The 19,633-nt window shown below is 39.4% G+C and overlaps 1 protein-coding gene across 1 annotated transcript in view; it reads left to right on the top strand.

Annotated features, from left to right (window-relative positions):
• Positions 1-19,633, top strand: part of DUSP16 (dual specificity phosphatase 16) — an 82,731-nt gene that overhangs the window by 3,490 nt on the left and 59,608 nt on the right. Inside the window, exons 2-3 of the mRNA XM_030841405.2 lie at positions 3,750-3,873; positions 8,891-8,953. The gene's annotated coding sequence lies outside the window, so the exon portion shown is untranslated. The remainder of the gene's footprint in view (positions 1-3,749; positions 3,874-8,890; positions 8,954-19,633) is intronic.

The raw sequence follows: 19,633 nt of genomic DNA on the forward strand, positions 1-19,633 counted from the left end.
CAATACCTCAGCAACAGGAAGAGAGTGATGAAACTTTACCTCCATCTTGATTGGGGTTAGATACCTCATTGTAGGTATCATCAAAAAGTCACAAGATTTTTTTATTACATACAAAAATTAATCTTGGGGGAGGAGGATGGATAAAGTGCATTATAAGTAGCTATAGTTGTGTATATGAGAATGTAAAGCTTGAAATTGACAAAGATAAATTTAAAAACTAGAGGGGGACCCCCTGCAATTTCAGTTGAGTTATTGGAAAGGGAGGGCTATGTTATAAAATGTTGAAACTTAACTAAATTGATTTCTGGATTGACTACAGATATGAATGAGTCAAACAGAACGTTTATTGGTGGTGTACTCTTTACACGTCCTGAGGTGGATACCAAAAGTTAGGGGCACGAGTCCCTGCCCAGAATGAGGATTATGAGAATTTTAAAGGAGCTATATAGATATGCAAGGATAAACAGTTACCAGACAGCTGGGAAGTGCCAAATTCATGGTATGAAGGAGAAAGAGACTGGAGAATTGGGAACCTAGTCCTCAGAGGGATAGTAGAGTTTGACCCTGGCCTCAAAGGATGGTTAACATGAGTATGGAGGAAAGGAAGTAGGGGAGGTGAAAGGGAGAGGCCATTCATCCATCCATCCCTTCATTCAGCGGATTTGTTTGGAACCTCTGCTGTGTGCTAGACACTGTTCTCCGAACCTGGAATAGAGTGGAAAATAAGATAAGGTTTCTGCCCTTATGGAATTTACATTCTAGTGGGAGAAGACAGAAGGGCAGTAAACAAGTAAACGCTACATGGAAAATCTGATGTCAGAGAGTGATGTCTTGTGAAGATAGTAATGAACAGAGTAGAGGAAATTTTACGGTGTTCTTTATAGCCCCACTTATTCTGTGAATAACCTATTTTGCCTGTGATATCCTGGTGAATAATGTTAATGATTTAACTTTTTATTTATTTGCAGTCCAAACCAATTTGAGTAGACGTCTACACATTAATTGACTTCATCTTTAACCAATTTTTAAAAAGAAACCTACGTAATATTTTGTAGATTGAAGCATGCACGCTTTGAGATTTTAACTCCTTGTTAACAATTTGTATGCAATTCTGCTGTTATTTGCTAAGAACCTCATGTTTTTACAGTGAGGTGAATGTCATTCTTTACAGTTTACTTAGAGTTGTATATATTGTATATATTGGACTATATACTTAGGTAAGATTCTCCATTAAGAACGATAATCACAGTAGTGCTATAAAGTGAAGCTAAACTCCAAGGACAGTTTGTTTTGATGGTACCTTGTATGAGAGCGCACAAAACAAAAGATGTACAGAAACTACAAGTAAGCTCTTCAGCTCAGTTACCAGAAAATGGGGTCAAGGGTGACACCCCCTCCAGGCCTCATCCACATGGTGCAGGAATCCGATGGTAAATTTGGGCTGTGTTGCGCTCTGTGTGGTTAATCATTCTCCTTACAGATTGATAGGGGAGTTAGTGGTCTCACCGGAAATATTATTTTAAACTTAGGATTTTTACTGTTTTTCTACAAGTAGTAGACCTGATACAAAAGTGTCAGTTCTGAAATGGGGAAGTCTGGACTCTGTAGCTGTCTGACTGCCAGGTTTTACTGTTGTTGTTGACAAGATGTCCTTTGTAGTGTCAGCTAAAAATTTCTTAGTGACTCTTTCATGTTTTTGGACACATTTATGAAGTACTTCTCAAGGATTTTTTAAGAAATGTGTTCTCTCATTCTCCATTCTTTCTGTAGTTTTAAACTTAAAAAAAATTATAGGTGGAACTGCGGTAAAGGATTTTCAAAAAGGATTTATATTAAGTGTATGTGCCTATAGAACCACATCTTGAAAATTTTTCTGTATGCACCTAACCAGTTTTCATCTACAGTACATTCTGACACGCTTGGAATAAGCTTATGGAAAATAAAACAATTTTCATAGGAAGTGGGAGATTCTTTAACATTTCCTTGATTTCCTTCTAAACTAGATACTCCATTTAGAAAAGAACTAATCGTAGTGATGAATGCTAGGGGTCTGTGATGTGTGTGATCAAAGCTAATGTGACGTGTACTCTTCAAACATATGTGGGAAGGACAGTAGAAATCAAATTCGTTTTAATGTCTGGGTGATGGGTGGGCTAAACTTCAGTTTACAGAAAAATATAAATATAAATTGTAATGGTATATGGCAAGGTAATTAATATTAAATATCTCCATTCTTCTGCTTAAAATTAATAGGGAAAGTCATGTGGAGACATATACTGCTTATTGTTTAACTGTATAAATGACCAAAAAATATAACTCATATCTTAGGATAGTGCCTAGCAGAGTTCACTTTTGACAAATGTTTGCCGAGTAAATTGAATTCTCACAAATAGTTACTTTTTTTTTTTTTTTTTTTTTTTGCGGTACACGGGCCTCTCACTGTTGTGGCCTCTCCCGTAGCGGAGCACAGGCTCTGGACGCGCAGGCTCAGCAGCTATGGCTCACGGGCCCAGCTGCTCCGCGGCATGTGGGATCTTCCCGGACCGGGGCACGAACCCGTGTCCCCTGCATCGGCAGGCGGACTCTCAACCACTGCGCCACCAGAGAAGCCCAATAGTTACTTTTGATGGTGGTTGCATTCTCTCTCTAGCTTAGAGCACTGATTTTTGAGCGTTGAGTTGAAGCCTGCAGGTGGTTGCCTTCCAGCCTTAGGCACCCGGCTTGTTTAAGCTTTATGCTCACTCTGGGACCTGGACCCTGACCTCACCTCCAGCCTGCCTGACCCTGGGGCTGACCTGACCTCATCTTTTCTGAAATGGCAGGTGGTGGTTTCTTACAATTTCTTCCCTTCCTGAGCAGCTGAGCTATGTCCTCTTCTGGTCACTTCTCAGAATACTCAAGTGTCCCCAGTCTGGCCTATTTTGTAGTGGGTTTCTCTTGTTCTTTCTGTTTGTTGTTTTCTTGGAGGAAAAGCACATTTCTCAGGAAAAATAGTTCTTGACTTTGTTTTATAAATTGTACATGGTATATAAAGCATGGTATTATTTCTTCTTCCTTCTCAGCTTTAGCTGATAATCTTATATTCACTTGTAAGTTAACTGGTGAGAATGATATTTTGATGCTACAAGACAACTAAAAACTAACAAAGACTCTTTTTTTTGGAGGCAATCAGGAAATTAGAACATGGAGTGTGTATTAGATGATACTTAAGAATTATAACTGAAGATTTTATCTATATTAATGGTATTATGGTTATGTTAAAAAAATTCTCATCTGTTAAAGATACATATGGAAGTATTTCCAGGCAAAATGAAATGACGCCTATTATTTGTTTTTAAAAAGTTCAGGATAGGCACAAACACACACAAATGGGAAATGAAACAGTATTGACAAATTTTTGATAATTGTTGAGGGTACATCGGGGTTTGTTACTATTTTCTGTACTTTTGTGTGTATTTGGAAATATACATAATAGTTAACACACATTACCAATCATAACTGTAGAGGACGGAATTTGATACAGTAAAATTATGTGGTTGGACGTTTGACCTAATTGACCAATCAGAAACTCTCCGCTGTGCATTTTCTGTAAGTTCTGCATTTAGTAAAAAAAATAATTTTTAAATAGGGATAATTTTGTAGAAATATGGTCACAAGGCTAAAACTCTTAACTCTGAGATCTTATAATAATAAGACACCTGTAATTTATAAGTTGTTTTCACGTATTTTGTCTTTTATCCTCTGAACAGGACATGAATTACCTGTTTCACAGATGAGGAAACTAAGACCTTAGAGAGACTAATTTATCCAAATCCCAAAGCAAGTAAGAAGTGGCAGCGGACCTGGAGCCGAGACCTTCTGACTCATTCTCAGGTGCCCATCCTGTTATGTACACATACTTAAAAGCACTCTTTTTTGTGGTGTTAAAAACCAGAGGTTTTCTTACGTTTTAGTGTCAGGACACTTTTGCATTCTTAAAAATTACTGGAACCCCAAAGATCTTTTGTTTATGTGGACTATATCTGTCAATATTTAGCATATTAGAAATCTGAGAAACGTTTAAAATACTTATTCACTTAAAAGTAACGAACACATGAAAGGTTAACATAAATAACATATTTTAATGAAAAAGTTATTCCAAAACAAAAAATGTAGTGAGACTCTCTCCATTGCTACATAGAAGATAGCTGGATTTTCATAACTGCTTTTATATTGTCTGTTGTGACATGTTGCTTTGTTTGAAGTACATGAAGAAACCCCCGCTATACACAGATACAGAGTAGCAAAAGGGTGGGGTATTTTAGTGTCTTTTTCATATAATTGTGAACATTCTTCGATATATCAAAACTCAGCAAGTGGTCGATTCTTAAGGGTTAGTTGCAGCGTTGACTCTGAAACCTTATCAATGAATTTTTTGTACTCTGTAATGTAAAAATCTATTGGTCCACCTTGCACTTCGGATGGATCTTTGACCTGTGTGTGATCTTATAACATCCTACATTGGTCATTTGAAAAATAACAGTTGACTGAGTGTTGACACATTTGATTACACAATATTTAGCAAATCACATTCATTAATATGACCATGAATCTCATCCAAAAAGTCTTTAGGAAGCGGGAAGCAGTCAAGATTTTGGTATGTAGTTCAAGTTTTCCAAAATTCTGATTTTTTCTTGAAAGCTCAAATTTTATCGTCAGCAGCAGATATTGTTAGTTTCTTTCCTTGAAGCATCAGGCTCCCTTTATTTACTTCAGAGAAAATACCAGGTACCTAAGTCTAAATAATTATATATAACAGTACGTTGTCTGCCAGTCATTCTAAAAGAATGGGGTTTGTTACTTTTGCTAAAAGCAAAGATGGTATTCTCTGGAGAAAGTGTATAGTTTAGCTCACAACTCAACCGCATAAAGGCTTTTCCTCAAGACGGCCTATGTGTGAGGCATGTAGAAATGCTTTTTCTACATATTTGGTATGATGAAATGCTCACATTTCATCACACAGATTATTGAAAAGACCACGTTCTCAGGAGTGAGATTTAATAAAATTAATAACTTTTACTGTTTTATCAAAGGCATCTGTGAAACGGGCTGTTTAGAAACGATTGATAGTGAAGAGTGTGATTATCACTGGTGGAGTTTTGTACGCTTGCCGTGATTCACGCTGACGTGCCAGCAGTTTTGCCCCCCATTTGCTTTTGTACCATCAGAGGAGATACCAACATGGTCGTTTCAGGGTAAATCATGAGATTCGTAAAGTTATTTAGTACTTTGAGTAATTCAGCAGCACTCGTATCGGTTGCCAAGCATTCACATAAAAGAAGCCCTTCGATGATTAGTTGGCATGGATACTGGAATAATAAAAACAAAACTAAGTCCACCCGTGTCTGCAGATTTGTCTACTTATAAAGCAAAAGTACAGTGCTTAAGGAGAGGTATTAACTTGTAGACATTAACATTTAATTTGATGAGCTGCTGCATCGTTGGAAGGGCCACTGCTGTGATCTCTTTTACTGACCCTTCACCCAGCAGACATTCAGCAGTGTCAGCGGGGCAAAGCTTTCTTAGTTTCTCAGCTATCCTGTGCACCGCTCCAACCCGTGCATTCTGACCATTTACTTTTCACTTCTAATTTGAAAACAGTCTTTTGCTTCTGAAGAGCCCATCACGTCAAACTTTAAAACATTCCATTTTTTTTTCTTTAAACCCTCAGTGAATTCATTGGATGATAATGAGGTAGTGGAGATTATAGCCGATATAACCAAAGATTGCTCTTGCTAGGAACATAGAAGTACTGAGCACACACTGAAAACATGCATATTTATACCTTAAACTTGCTACCTTAGAACATTCTAAACACAAGAATATACAAGCATATGTTTCCTTAGCTGTCAGAATGATACATTATCATCGCACACTGTGTATTCTCTGGATTCACTGTTGTGAAAAAGGCAGGTAACGTCCTTGTATTACTAAAAAGAGTTTTGACATTGTGGATCCCCTGAAAAGGTCTCGGGGACCTCACACCGGGGCATCTCTGGATCACACTTTGAAAATGCTGATGTAAACTGGTGCCCTGTCCTAACATATTTTTAGAGGAGCCTAACATAGACATCTGTATCAATAAAGTAATGTTTCCATCTTAGCTGATTAATTTGTCAGCAAGAGGGAAATATGTTAGTGTGTGGGACGAGCCATGTGGTCCGGAGATCATAGTGGTGGAAGGTGGTGTAACCTCAGAGAGTGGTGGGTAAAGGGTAGACAGAGGGTGGGGTTGGTAAAAAGCGCTTTACGACTTAACAAAAAATGAGCATTTATTCTCTCTGTATTTTTTTTTAAGCTAAAAAAGCACTGAGTCTACATATATACGTTCATACTCATTTGTATCTATGCTCAAAATCAGGGTACTCAGCCATTTTTTTCCTTGAGTGACAGCAGGGGAGACATGCTAGCACACCTGAGAGGAAAACAGATGTTCACGGCCATTGTCCGTTTCTTCCAACCAGGGAGGCTGTGAATGGAGTAGACATTAGTGATCACAGGTGGCGCTGCAGGCAGAACTGGGCTGTGGGCAGAGATGGAGGTGAATGATGGGGGGCAGAGGAAGACTGTGGGGTGAACACAGGGAGAACGGGGTCCAGGGACATACAGAGGTGGATGCAGCTGGAGTCATGGAGATGAACATATATTTGAAAGATTTCCATCAAAATACAGTTAAAATAACTATTGAAATAACTGTACTGGGTAGTCTGACTTCGAATGTCTTACCAGTATTCAAATTCTATTATTATACCCTGTGCAGGAGAAAACAGCAGTGCCATGAATTTGGTGTACTGCTGGTAAGTCTCTAGCTGCGGTTACAGGCATCAGTATGTGAAAATGTTGACTGGGCCAGGTTTGGGGCTGCAAATTCAAGAATGAAATTTTAATATTTAATTTTTTACTAACAGGCAATTATGATTAAAGGAGACAGAAGAATTTAGTTCAGATAGGTATCATTCATCAGTTTGTTTTTGATGTGGTACTCGTTTCCAGAAAGGATTTGAGATAGCAGAAGGAAGGATCAAAGTCAGTAATCAAGAGCAAACATGATTCTGAGTCATGTTTTTTTCCCTTATGTTTTATCTACTGGTGACGTTTATTTTAATAGGGTCATATAGTTGAGGTACTGTGGCTATAAAGTAATTAAACTGGTCTCTGTTAACTATGCAGGAGACATATAATCTTGTCACTTTTTAGTTGCATATGTATAAGTACAGTATACATTTGTAATGGGAGTGCTTGGGCAAGAGAATCATAGGGCACACAAAGTATCTTTTTAAATTCAGTACTGCTTTCAGCTGTAGTTAACAGAAAGCCATGGGCAGAAGCTTAAACCATAAGCTATTTATTATTATGCAGTTCACAGAAGTTCAGAGGTAAGTGGTCTCAGGAGGTCCAGCTGCTCAGCAGTGTCCTCAGGGCCCCAGGTTCTCTGCCGTCTTTTGCATGTTCCCTTACTGCCACCAGGTCACAAAATGGCTGCCTCAGCTCTAGGCATCACATCCCCTTTCAAGGCAAGAAGGAGGAAGTAGAGCAAGCAGTCCCTATTCCTCTGCTTGCCTGACAGAGAACAAAATCTTTCCCAGAAGCTTCCATCCAGTTTTTGCTGAAGTCTCTTTTGCTTGAACTGTTTCACACAAGACTGCCTCCCCTCACAGGAGATACTGGGCAAATGAGTGTAGGTACAAGGGGAATGGGTACCAGGTTTGGTGTAACACACATCGTGTATCATTTCTTAGGCTTAGACACATTGCTTGCTGCCCAGGAAAAACTGGGACTCAGCCATTAGAGGGGAGGAAATGTCTCTTGGGTGGCTGGCTGTGTGTCTGTCACAAATATGCAGAAAGGAAAGCACAGAGTATTCAGTAGCTCAATACATCAACTTTCCTTTAGTTCGGAGACTATTTTATGTGTTTCCTTCTTTCTTACACGTTCCCTTTTCTTTCTTATTTTAGTGGAAGGTTACACAGACCTGAATCCCAGTTAGTCGTAGAGCTAATTTAGAGACAATTAGGTCTCAACTTCCTCAACTGTGAGATAAGAATATTGTATTAGATAATCTCTGAGGTAGCTTCCGGTTTAAACATTCTTACCTCTTCTTTTGTTCCTGTCTTTTGAGATCATTTCACATTTCTATCTTTTTAATCAAAAAAAGTGGACAGGGGAATTCCCTGGAGGTCCAGTGGTTAGGACTCTGGACTTCCACTGCTGGGGGCCCAGGATTGATCCCTGGTTGGGGAACTAAGATCCCACAAGCCACACGGTGTGGCCAAAAGAAAAAAGAAAAAAAAGTGGACAGGATTAGAGAGAGGATATAGAAGGGTTTGGTGTTTTATAGTCATCTTGATAGCTGGGCAGTGTCTCTAATAAAGATCTTGATGGTATAGAAGGTTGAAGCTTAAAATTAGGTTTTGGCTTTTTGGCAGTTACGTAATATGATATTATTTATGCCCCAGATTTCCATTGAAAGTGGAAAGCTAATAGCGTTTTTATTTTAATAGGGGAACATATACATATACATGTACAGTCTGTAATCAAAATAGCCTCAGTACTGTGTTCTAAGAAAATGCCATCTGACCCAGCAGAGGAAGCATTTGAAGCACTGTAGGTTAAAACCTGGTAGAAAAGAAAAAAAAAAAAACAAAACCTGGTGAACACCGCCTTTTGTTTATGGAGCATTTGTTCTTATTTGTTAATAGTGTTTGCACTGCATATTTGCCTTAGATAAAATTAGAGGACAGCTAAAGGAGAGTGATACCCTTCATGCGTTGTAACAACTGAACTTGACTCGAATGAGGCAGAACCTTTGATGTTTCAAATGACTTGAAATGGGATTCTACTTGTGTTTCAGAGAGAGCGGTGATCTGGCTCCTCCCACAGAATCCTGTCAAGATTATATGAATCCGGATATACAGTGAGTTGAAAATCATATTCCCAATTCTAACAAATTACCAAGCAATTACACTGCTTATAAAGGAGGCTGTTGAAATGTTAACCTAAAAAGGATTAGTCTTCTATCCAACAAAAATCTTATAGAAGGATCCCAATGCAGTTTATTGTGTTTTATCAGTATTGGGAGATCCTGGAGATAAACATTATTAACTCTGGCATTCAAAGGGGCCAAAAGACATCTGCAGTTTGGAGTGTAATTTTAACAATAAAATGGGGGTGTGTATATATATTTAATAGCTGTTTTAAACAGCTTAGGGGCAGCGTCTAATTTCATTACTGTAGAATATCCAAATAACAGAAACTTTTCCTTCTACTGAAACCCTTTTAACTATATAATTAAAACAGTTGTTTTCATTTTTCATTATGTGAGTGACTAAGAGCCTTGTTAATGTAAATATTCAGGAAGCTTGATTTTATAGCTTCTTGGTTTTATAACCAACAATAAAAATCATGTACAGTGGAAAACCCCTGCTTCTCTTGAATACAGTCCTAGCTGAAGGACAAACTCAAGCAATTTTTTCTGGCAAACGAATGACCTGTTTGGCAGGACCTTAGATGCTGCCAGTGGCTGTCTCATTATAGAATGTAATTAACATGATGTTAAGGTGACGCAGTATATGGTGGGGGGTTGGATTTCCAGGTACCAAGTGTTAGGCAGTATCGTATCCACTTGCCAGGAAAAAGTAGTTTTATACAAGTTCTTAATAAAAGTTACTGTGAAATCAGTGGAGATTTTTATTGTACAAATGACCTTAGTTCATTTATTACAATGAGCACTAGGGCTTCTGAGTCTGGTAGGCTTTTCTTCTGGACCAAAGATCCATTCTTTTGGCTAGTGGTCATCGGCATGTCACTGTCATCAGCATGAACAGGTATTACTGAGTGACGTCTAAGAGTGAGGTATTAGAAGGGATGCAAAGAAGTGTAGCCTGTGACCTTGGTCAGCCAGGAGTTTATGCTTGTTGCTAGCACCTCTTGATTGACTATCTGCTCTTCATGGTTTAAGCAAATCACTAGGAAACATGTTATTCTTTGCCCTAGGGGCTCTTCATCCAGGGGTCCAGCACATCAGTCTCCACTCTCCTAGGCTGAGGGGTGAAGTCACAGTCAGAAGTGGAGGTCAGTCCACCTGAAGTCCTCTCCTGGCCATTCCCCCCTCTCACCTGTGACTGCAGAGCAGCCCTGCTTGCCGCATGTAGGAGCCGAGTGCTTGTTGGCTGCTACCGTAGGCTAGTTTAGGGGAAGGAAGACAGTGTCCTGGAGCAGTTCTCGCCCCTTTAGGTATGAAAGATTGGGAGGGACGCAGCAAAAAAGAGGGAAGAGATCTATTACCATTTTCTTTCTTTTCTTTTTTAAAAAAATTGTGGTTAAAAACAATGTAAAATTTCTCATTGTAACCATTTTCAAGCTACAGTTCAGTACTCTTAAGAATGTCCACAGTGTTGTGAAACAGACCTTTAGAACTTCTTATATCTTGCAGATCTGAAACTCTATACCCGCCAAACAACAGATCCCCTTTTCTCCCTCCCCCAGCTCTGGTAACCACGGTTCTATGTTCTGTTTCTATGAATTTGACTATTTTAAATACCTCGTATAAGTGGAATCGTACGGCGTTTATCTTTTTGTGACTTAGTTCACTTAGTATAATGTCCTCAAGGTTCATCCATGTTGTAACATGTAGCAGGATTTCCTTCCTTTTTAAAGCTGAATACTATTGTATTATTATTGTGTGTTTAATCACATTTTGTTCATCTGTTGATATTGGGGTGGCTATTGTGAATAATGGATGTACAAATATCTCCTGGAGACCCTGCTTGTAATTCTATTGGCTAAATACCCAGAAGTGGAATACCTGGGTCATATGGTAATTCTATTTTTAATTTTTTGAGGAACTGCCATACTGTTTTATACAGCAGTTGTACCAATTCACAATCCCACCAATGGTGGACGAAGGTTCTAATTTCTCCACATCCTTGCCAACACTTGTGATTTTCGTTTTTTTTTTTTTTTTTAAATAATGGCCATTCTGGAGGTGTGAGGTGATACCTCGTTGTGGTTTTGATTTGCATTTCTCTGGTGATTAGTAATGATGGGCATCTTTTCATCTCCTTGTTGGCCATTTGTGTATCATCTCTGGGGAAGTATCTAAGTCCTTTGCCCATCTTTTGATCGGTTATTTAATTTTTTGTTGTTGACTTGTAAGATGCCATTTTCTCGTTAAAATATGAATTAGCAGAGTAGAACTGCTCACAGATCAGGTGGGCTATAGTGCGGGATACAGAAATGCAGTGAGCGGAGCAGAGGAACTGCAGTAACTGCGGAGGAACTCCCCCATCTTCAGCCACTATCAGTGCAGCTTGTTTAATTGAGGGCTTTACTCCCAAAGAGGATTTGAGGCCTCATTCATCCTCCTCTTCCTATCCCTCCTCCTCCTTATTACCTATAAAACCAGGGGGGTGGACAAGGTGATAACTGAGGTGTCTTCCAGATCTAAAATACCAAGTTTTGAGAGTATTGCTTTTTACCAACTAACCCCTAACATCTAAAGTTCCCTTGGAACCTCGGTAATATGTGACTCCTAGACTAAGGAGTCTTTGTTGATGGCTAGTAAGAAGCACTCCACCGAGGTCCTATTGGATCTTTGGTTTGCTAACTTTTTACTTTATGTTATTTTACTAATTTTTAAATGCATTTATTTATTTTTGGCTGCATTGGGTCTTCGTTGCTGTGCGTGGGCTTTCTCTAGCTGCCGTGAGCGGGAGCTACACTTCGTTGCGGTACACGGGCTTCTCGTCGCGTGGCCTCTCTTGATGCAGAGCATGGGCTCTAGGAGCATGGGCTTCAGTAGTTGTGGCACGCAGGCTCAGTATTTGTGGCTTGCAGCTCTAGAGCGCAGGCTCAGTAGTTGTGGCGCACGGGATTCCTGCTCTGCGGCATGTGGGATCTTCCCGGACCAGGGATGGAACTCTTGTCCCCTGCGTTGGCAGGCGGATTCTTAACCACCGCGCCACCAGGGAAGCCCCTGGTTTGCTAACTTTTAACTCCTTTGGCTCTTTATAGTGTGGTGTCACCTCCAGATCCTGGGCCTACAGGTCAGTTCTTTAACTGCCACCTCACAGGAGTCCTCACACGTGGTAGAGTGCTCGGGCTTGGACTTCGCCCTGGAGAAATACAGCAGTTGTTATTTTTTAAACCTATTCACAGTCATGGGGAAATAGAAGCCAAAGTTCATTGGAGAGTGTATTTGTTGTTTTGAACACACAGAACAGAACTAAATTCAGTGAATTCTCATTTCTGTAAAACTAGCTATGTTTTTGTGTTAAATGCTAGGTTTAAAGAAATCGTACCCAACTGATTTGTTTATTCCCTGTCCATGGCTTTCATAGTGATATTTTGGTAATAATTTTTAAAAAGTAATGTGATTGTGGTGGTTGATGTTGAAGGTTACCGTGGACTCTGATAGGACATGCTTAGAATTACTTTTAGCTTTCAAGCACTTGGTAGTTTTAATTTTTTGCATCTCACAGATACCGTCTGACAGACAACCAGTCTTTAGGGAGCTCATCTTAGTTATATGGAGTTACGTTATCGCCATACGGCGCTGTGACTTAAAACGCTCTGATGCTAATGGTATTCTATGAGGTAATAAGGTAAAGAAGCAGAATCCAGTAAACCCCATAGGAATAGGTGAGGAATATGCACGATGACTCAGAAAGAGCGAGTTTCTGGTCGTGCTCGCAATAGATCCCAGGCTATCTAGTCCAGCAGTGTCTTTGTCCTTGGCCATCCGAGGCATCTCTATTGCCTTCTGGCCTGTTGTCAGGTCTTGATGGAATATCGCCAGTCCCTTCTTTTGCCAAAATGCTAAATATAGCCAGTGTGTGAGCAGGGGAGGGGTAGTGCAGGGGCCGAGGCAACTTCAGAGAGCTACATCGTGAAAAGCTGCCCAAATGTTCAGAGCCACCTGATGTCATCCTTCATCTAGATTATACAGTCCACTCAAGGACTGAAAATGCATTTGGCAACGTGATGATTTCATAGCAAAAGATTATCTAGGCCCTGTGGGGCTCCTCGTCACCATCCCTCTAGTCATAGGTTAGTCGTTTAATTATGAAAAACCATAACCCCCGGAACACAGGTAAAGTGAAAAGGCAAGACTAACTTATGGTTGGTAATTAGTAGCCCAGAATTCATCAATGTCAAAAGGGTGTAAGGTTTCCCCTCCAAATGGTAGCATTTCATAAATTATATAATATATAAAACTATCACGCTTCCATTTTTCATCCATTTACTTATGTTGCATGGGAAATGTAACTTCTATACATTTTGGTTTCTGGTTTCTAAAAGTATGTGATGTTACTATTATTACAACATCAATATCATTTGTAATGGGAGTTCTTTTTCCTTTTGGGTGATTCAGAATCCAAATATTAAACATCACAGGGGTGCATAAGGCTCTCAGACTGTGATTTGGTCATCATGCCTCTCATCTGCTTTGTATTTGGGGGGAAATACTTGCTAGGAAATGTGACCGAAGGGATCTTACAGTTCTGGCTAGGTGGTAGGATTTTAGAATATCATTAGACTTCATTTATGCATGTACCTTCTAACCTATTATTAGAGTAACAAGATTTGATCATTAAGTAAGCTTTTCTAATTAAATTGGGAATGTACATATAAAAATGTTTTGATAGTATTAAAAAATCAGTTAATATTTACCACATTAACTGTAAAAGGTAGGAAAATCATATGACTGTCTCAGTAATTCAGGCAAACTATTTGTTAAAATCTGGTATCTGTTCATGATAAAAAGCTCTCAGCAAACAAAAATAGGAACTTCCTAAATGTGAACCAAGTTCTGGTGAGGATGCAGAGCAAATGGAACTTTCATATGTTGCTGGTGGGAGTGCAAAATGGTATGGCTATTGCAGAAGACAGTTCAGCAGTCTCTTATGAAGATAAACGTACACTTACCATATGACTCGTCAGTCCTGCTCCTGGGTATTTACTTAAGAAAAATGAGAAATTATGTTCACACAAAAACCTGTCCTCAAATATTTATTCAGTTTTATGAATAATCACCCAAAACTAGAAAGAACCCAAATATCCTACAACCGGTGAATGAGTATACAAATGGTGGTACATTCCTACAAACTATTGATAAATGCAGCAACGGGTATGAATCTTAAAGGCAGTATGTTGAGTAAAAGAAGGCACTGTCAAAAAGCGATGCACTCTATGATTCAATTTAAGTCATATTCTAGAAGGGCAAAGCTATAGGTATGGAGAACAGGTCAGTCAGTGTTCAGGGTGGGGAGAAGGTGCTGATTACAAAGGAGTGGCATGAAGAAATTTTCTGGAGCGATGGAAGTGTTCTGTCTTGGTTGTGGTGATGGTTACATTATACATCTGGTCAAAACTCATAGAACTATACACCAAAAAACATGAATTTTACTTTTTATAAATTAAAAGTAATATTTTTTAAAAAGTAAGTTTAGATACCAGGTCAGTATGTGAAATCTGTATTTCCGTATAGCAGTAGTAATCAGAAAATGAAGTTTTAAGAAAGATGGTATGTATAATAGCATCAAAAAATATCAAATACCTAGGACTAAATCTAATAAACGATGTCTAAAATCGTTATACAAGCTGATTCTGAAATTTATATGGAAACACAAATGGCCAATTAGTCAAGGTAATAATGTTGAAGAAAAACAAATTGCGGAATTTACACTATTGTATATGCAGTGTAGAATAAACAAATAGATCAGTGGAATAGAACAGAAACAGACCCACAATTAATATATAAAAGTATGTGTATAAGTAATACATATATTTTATACACACACACATATACACACAATTTATGATTAAGATGGCATCATACAGCAATGTGGAAAGAAAAGTGTTCAATAAATAATCCTGGATCAATTGCTTATCCATATTGAAAAAACCTAATTTTTCCCCCTACCTCGCATCATACACACAAAAGAATTCCAGGTCAATTGTAGATCTAAATACAGGAAGTTAAAAAAAGCTTCTAGAGGTGCTCAACACAGTAGTTATCAAATAATGCTCAATAAAACTAGAGTGAATTATCCCTGCACGCTGACCAGAATAGCTAAAATTTAAAAAACAAATACAGCAACAAAAAACTTGACAATATCAAGTGTCAGCAAGGATGCAGAGCACCCAGAACTCTCAAACACTGATGGTGAGATTGTAAATTAGCACAATCGCTTTGGAAAAGTGGTAGTATTAGAGTTCTACACACTCATTGTGCCTCTGACCCAGCAAATCCAGTCCTAGTTGTATACCCGACAGAAACATGTGTGCTTATGTTCACCAAAAGACGTGTACAAGAATGTTCGTAGTATAATTCATAATAGCTCTGAACTGGAAACAACCCAAAAGGTCCATCAATAGAAGAATGGAGAAATATAATACATCGTTGTATATTCAGTAAAATACCATAGACCAGCAAACAGGAAAAACTACTGCTATTGACAACAACATGGGCTCGAATATAATGTTGAGTAAAAGAGTTCAGGCACAAAAGAGTTCAAAAACAAGGAAACTAGGACTTCCCTGGTGACGCAGTGGTTAGGAATCTGCCTGCCAATGCAGGGGACACGGATTCGAGCCCTGGTCTGGGAAGGTCCTACATGCCACAGAGCAACTAAGCCGGTGCGCCACAACTACTGAGCCTGCACTCTAGAGCCTGCGAGCCACAACTACTGAAGCTCGCGTGCCTGGAGCCCATGCTCTGCAACAAGAGAAGCCACCGCAATAAGAGGCCTGCACACTGCAATGAAGAGTGGCCCCCACTCGCCGCAACTGGAGAGATCCCGTGCTCAGCCACGAAGACCCAATGCAGCCAAAAAATTAATTAATTAATTATTTAAAAATACAAGCAAAACTAATATATGGGTAAGGAGTCAGGATAGTGGTTACATTTAGGGAGGGAGATTAGTTGATGGGATGGTATATGAGGCCAACTTCTGGAATCTTCTAGTACTTGATCAGGATGGTAGTTATATGAGTAGGTTAACTTAGTAAAAGTTCTTTGTACATTCATGATTTGTGTGCTTTTTGGAATATATGTTATATTTGAATTTAAAAAGTTTGTTAAAAGAAATATTTTGACTTAACCATAGGAGTGAACGGCATCCAAGATTATATTTGTTTTCATTAGTAAAGTTCATATTATCAGTGTTGTAAGAGGGAAAATTATTTGTATCTACAGATACAAATAACTAGCTCCATAAATAAATATGGAGAACAGGTTTAAATTCTTTCCTGACTAAATCAAGACATTCCTAGGCTTCTTGAGTTTTTATTTTATTGCTTTTGTGGCTAGGGATAAACCCATTCTTCCTGTATCCCTGTTTTGTGGGGTTTTTTTTTTTCCTTCATGAAAGAATATATTGTTGGAAACCATTCTATATCACTACATATAGATAGACATCTTTCTTTTTAGAGTCATGTGGAATATAATATATTTAGACCATTTATCATTCATTGACATTGAAATTGTTTCTGACTTTATAATTACACAATGTTTCAGTGAACAGTATTTCACATAAAATGTATTTGAGCAAGTATATTTATATAGGATAATTTATTGAAAGTAGAAGTTTTGGATCTTACAGTATGTATAAATTATTTTAAACTTTTTGTTTGGAAATAATTTTATACTTAGAGAAAAAAGATCAGCATCTACTATTAATAGTTTTCTCTCTTTGCTTTATCACTTGCCCTCTCTCTTCACATATGTACATGATTTATTTTCCCATTTGAGAATAACTTGCACACACCATGGTCCTCTGTCCCCAAGCACGTCAGTGGGTCTCCAAAGAACAAGGACATTCTGCTACCCGCAGTAGGGCTGTTAAACCCAGTAAACCTAGCCTGGATTTAATACCTCTGTTCAGTCCACCATTTTTATTCCCATCTTGTCAGTCAATCCAACAACAGTCTTCATAGCATTGTTTCCCTCTAGTACAGGATCCAGTTGAGGATCAGATATTGCATTTACTTGTCACATATCTTTCTAGTTTCCTTTTCTTTGGTGTAGTTCCTTGGCCTTTCTTTGTCTTTTTTTAAAAAATTACTGAAATATAATTCACTTACCATAAAATTTATACTTTAAAAAAAATCGAGATAAAACTCACAAGTATAAAATCTATCCTTTTAAAGTATACAAATCAGTGGTTTTAGTGTATCTACAGAACTGTGCAACGATCACCGCTATTGAACCATCACCCCAAACAATCCTTTTACACATTAGCAGTCACTCCCCATCTCCCTCCTCCCCCGTTTTGTGTCTGGTTTCTTTCACTTAACTTAATGTTTTCAGAGTTTATCCGTGTTGTCGCTGGTATCAAATCCGTTCCCTTTAATGGCTGAGTAATATTCTGTTGTCTGGATATAGACACATTTTGCATATCCATTCATCAGTTGAGGCACTTCGGGGCCATTATAAATAATGCTGCTATGAACATTCTTGTACAGGTTTTTGTGTACATGTTTTTAGTACTCTCATATCTAAATTCTGATCTAGGCTTCATATCTCACTATAGTGCTCTACAGAACTTCCTTGGACATTGTTTCCTCTAGGGTTTGTAATGGATCACGAGTACAGTTTCCACGTGCAAAACCCACAGACGTGGCGGGCTGACTGTATTCACTGTGCTACGTCATCTTATTTAAGGGACTTGAGCATCCTAGGCTTTTGGTGTCCATGCGGGCTCCTGTAATCTATCCCTGTGGTTACTGAGGGATGACTGTAGTCAGAGAAACAATTGTCAGGGAGACGTGGACCAGGCAGTTTTGTCGTTCTCAAGTGGTGTGTAGACTAAAAAGCCTGAGGACCGTGGGTCTAGACAGCTGACTTCTACTGTCTACAGCTATTTAGATGGCCTGGCTCCTGAGAACTTATGCCTTTTGCCTGCCTTACTGGGCCTTCCAATAAAATGGACTAATTTTAACGAGTTCCTCCTTTGTATTCTTCCTGATTACCTTTTGCAAGAGGTGCTGCTGGGCAGAAGTTAAGTCAGTGTAATCTTGTCAGATAACTGTCAGAGTTGTAAAGCGGGTACCTGCCTTTCTTTCTTCTCTTTTTTGTGTTTGTATTTGTGTTGGGGGAGGGTACTGTGCGTACCTGGGGTCTGAAGGAAGATGAACCTCCTTCCCCCTCCCCGCCTTCCCCTCTGCTAGGTCAGTGCCACAGTGACAGCCAGCAGCCTGTCTGCCTCCTGAAGACGGGTCTGTGTTAGGTGTTGCCTGGCAGGAAACAGCCACCCTTCAAGGACCAGATGCACAGAGGTTGCCTCCAGAATTGGTAGAAGGTTTTGCTGGCTGGTGACGTCCCCGCTTCCTCTGGACTTCCCTTGGCCAGAGGTTGTTCGTGAATACAGGTTGTGTGGCATCCTCGGAGCTGGGGTAGGAGAACATCCAGAGGGACACATGTGCTGGTGAGATTCATCGCTGCCCCCTCGCCGACCTCCAGACGCCACCCCTGGAAGTCCTCCCTTCTCTTACTCTTGGAGACCTCCCGTCCTGCTGAGCCTGGCAGATGGCCTGGGTACAGATTTTATTTCTATGGTATTGTCTTAAATTGTGTCTTCCCGAGGTACTTGAGCAAAGAGGCTTGCACAGACAGGATGTTCAAAAGCGGTTGTTCAGTGAATGAGCCACGGGGAGACCCACTGTTCGAAGGAGACAGCCTGTGAACGCTTCCCAGTCTAGTTTCTTCTACTGTGTGTTAATAAGGTGTATTATGAATAAAAACTCCTGACTTTGGTTGAATGCCACGTTTTTTTTTAAGAAATTGCTGGCAGAACCTTGAGAAGGGTGGGGATATCCTTTGTTTAATATAATATAGATTGTTTGGCTGGAGGCGCAAATCTTGGTTTCTGTCATCAGCTTATTAAATGAAGTTTTACAGGATTGGACTAGAGAGAGGAATTACAAAAGATTGTCTGCCCTTGTCGTGGTGATTTGCCATTAGTAATGGGAAATTCCTGGGCGCAGATATTTAACTTGCATTTGTTTGTACACAGGTGAAAACTGAGCTCTACCTTGTCTCCTCCCAGCCTTTAAAAGCCTTTTTTTAAAGACATCTACCTCTAAAAAACAGTGAAAACAGATTGGAAACTGGGTTGCTTCAACCATAAGCTGTTTGATTAAGCCACAGTGGGGTTCTGTGCCCCAGCATATCCTTGTGGCCTTCTGTTGGGTGTCATAAGTGAATTGTGCTCCTTTATTATTATTGGAATTAGAGAAACTGCGACACTGAGAACTTGCTCCATTACCTGATAATATATCCAGAACCCCAGGCTTCCAGCAGATGTTATAACACACATATCTCAAGAAATAGGGCAGACGAGTTACGGCACCGTGTGCATCACCAGATGTCTCCTTTGCTCCCGTTTAAACTCTGCCTTGCAAGTGGCCTGTCTTTTGTGACCCTTGGGAGGAGGTAAAGAATCCACCTGTACCTGTTTGGGTAAAAAATACTGATGCCTGGGGCCCACTCCCCAGGGATTCTGATTTGTCGGTCTGAGGTACTTCAGGATATTTAAGAGCTCCCCGGGTGACTTCATATGCAGGCAAGGTTCAGAACTACTGTATTAGCCAA

The sequence above is a fragment of the Globicephala melas genome, chromosome 10 (genome assembly GCF_963455315.2).
Source record: "Globicephala melas chromosome 10, mGloMel1.2, whole genome shotgun sequence".
Classification (NCBI taxonomy): domain Eukaryota; kingdom Metazoa; phylum Chordata; class Mammalia; order Artiodactyla; family Delphinidae; genus Globicephala; species Globicephala melas.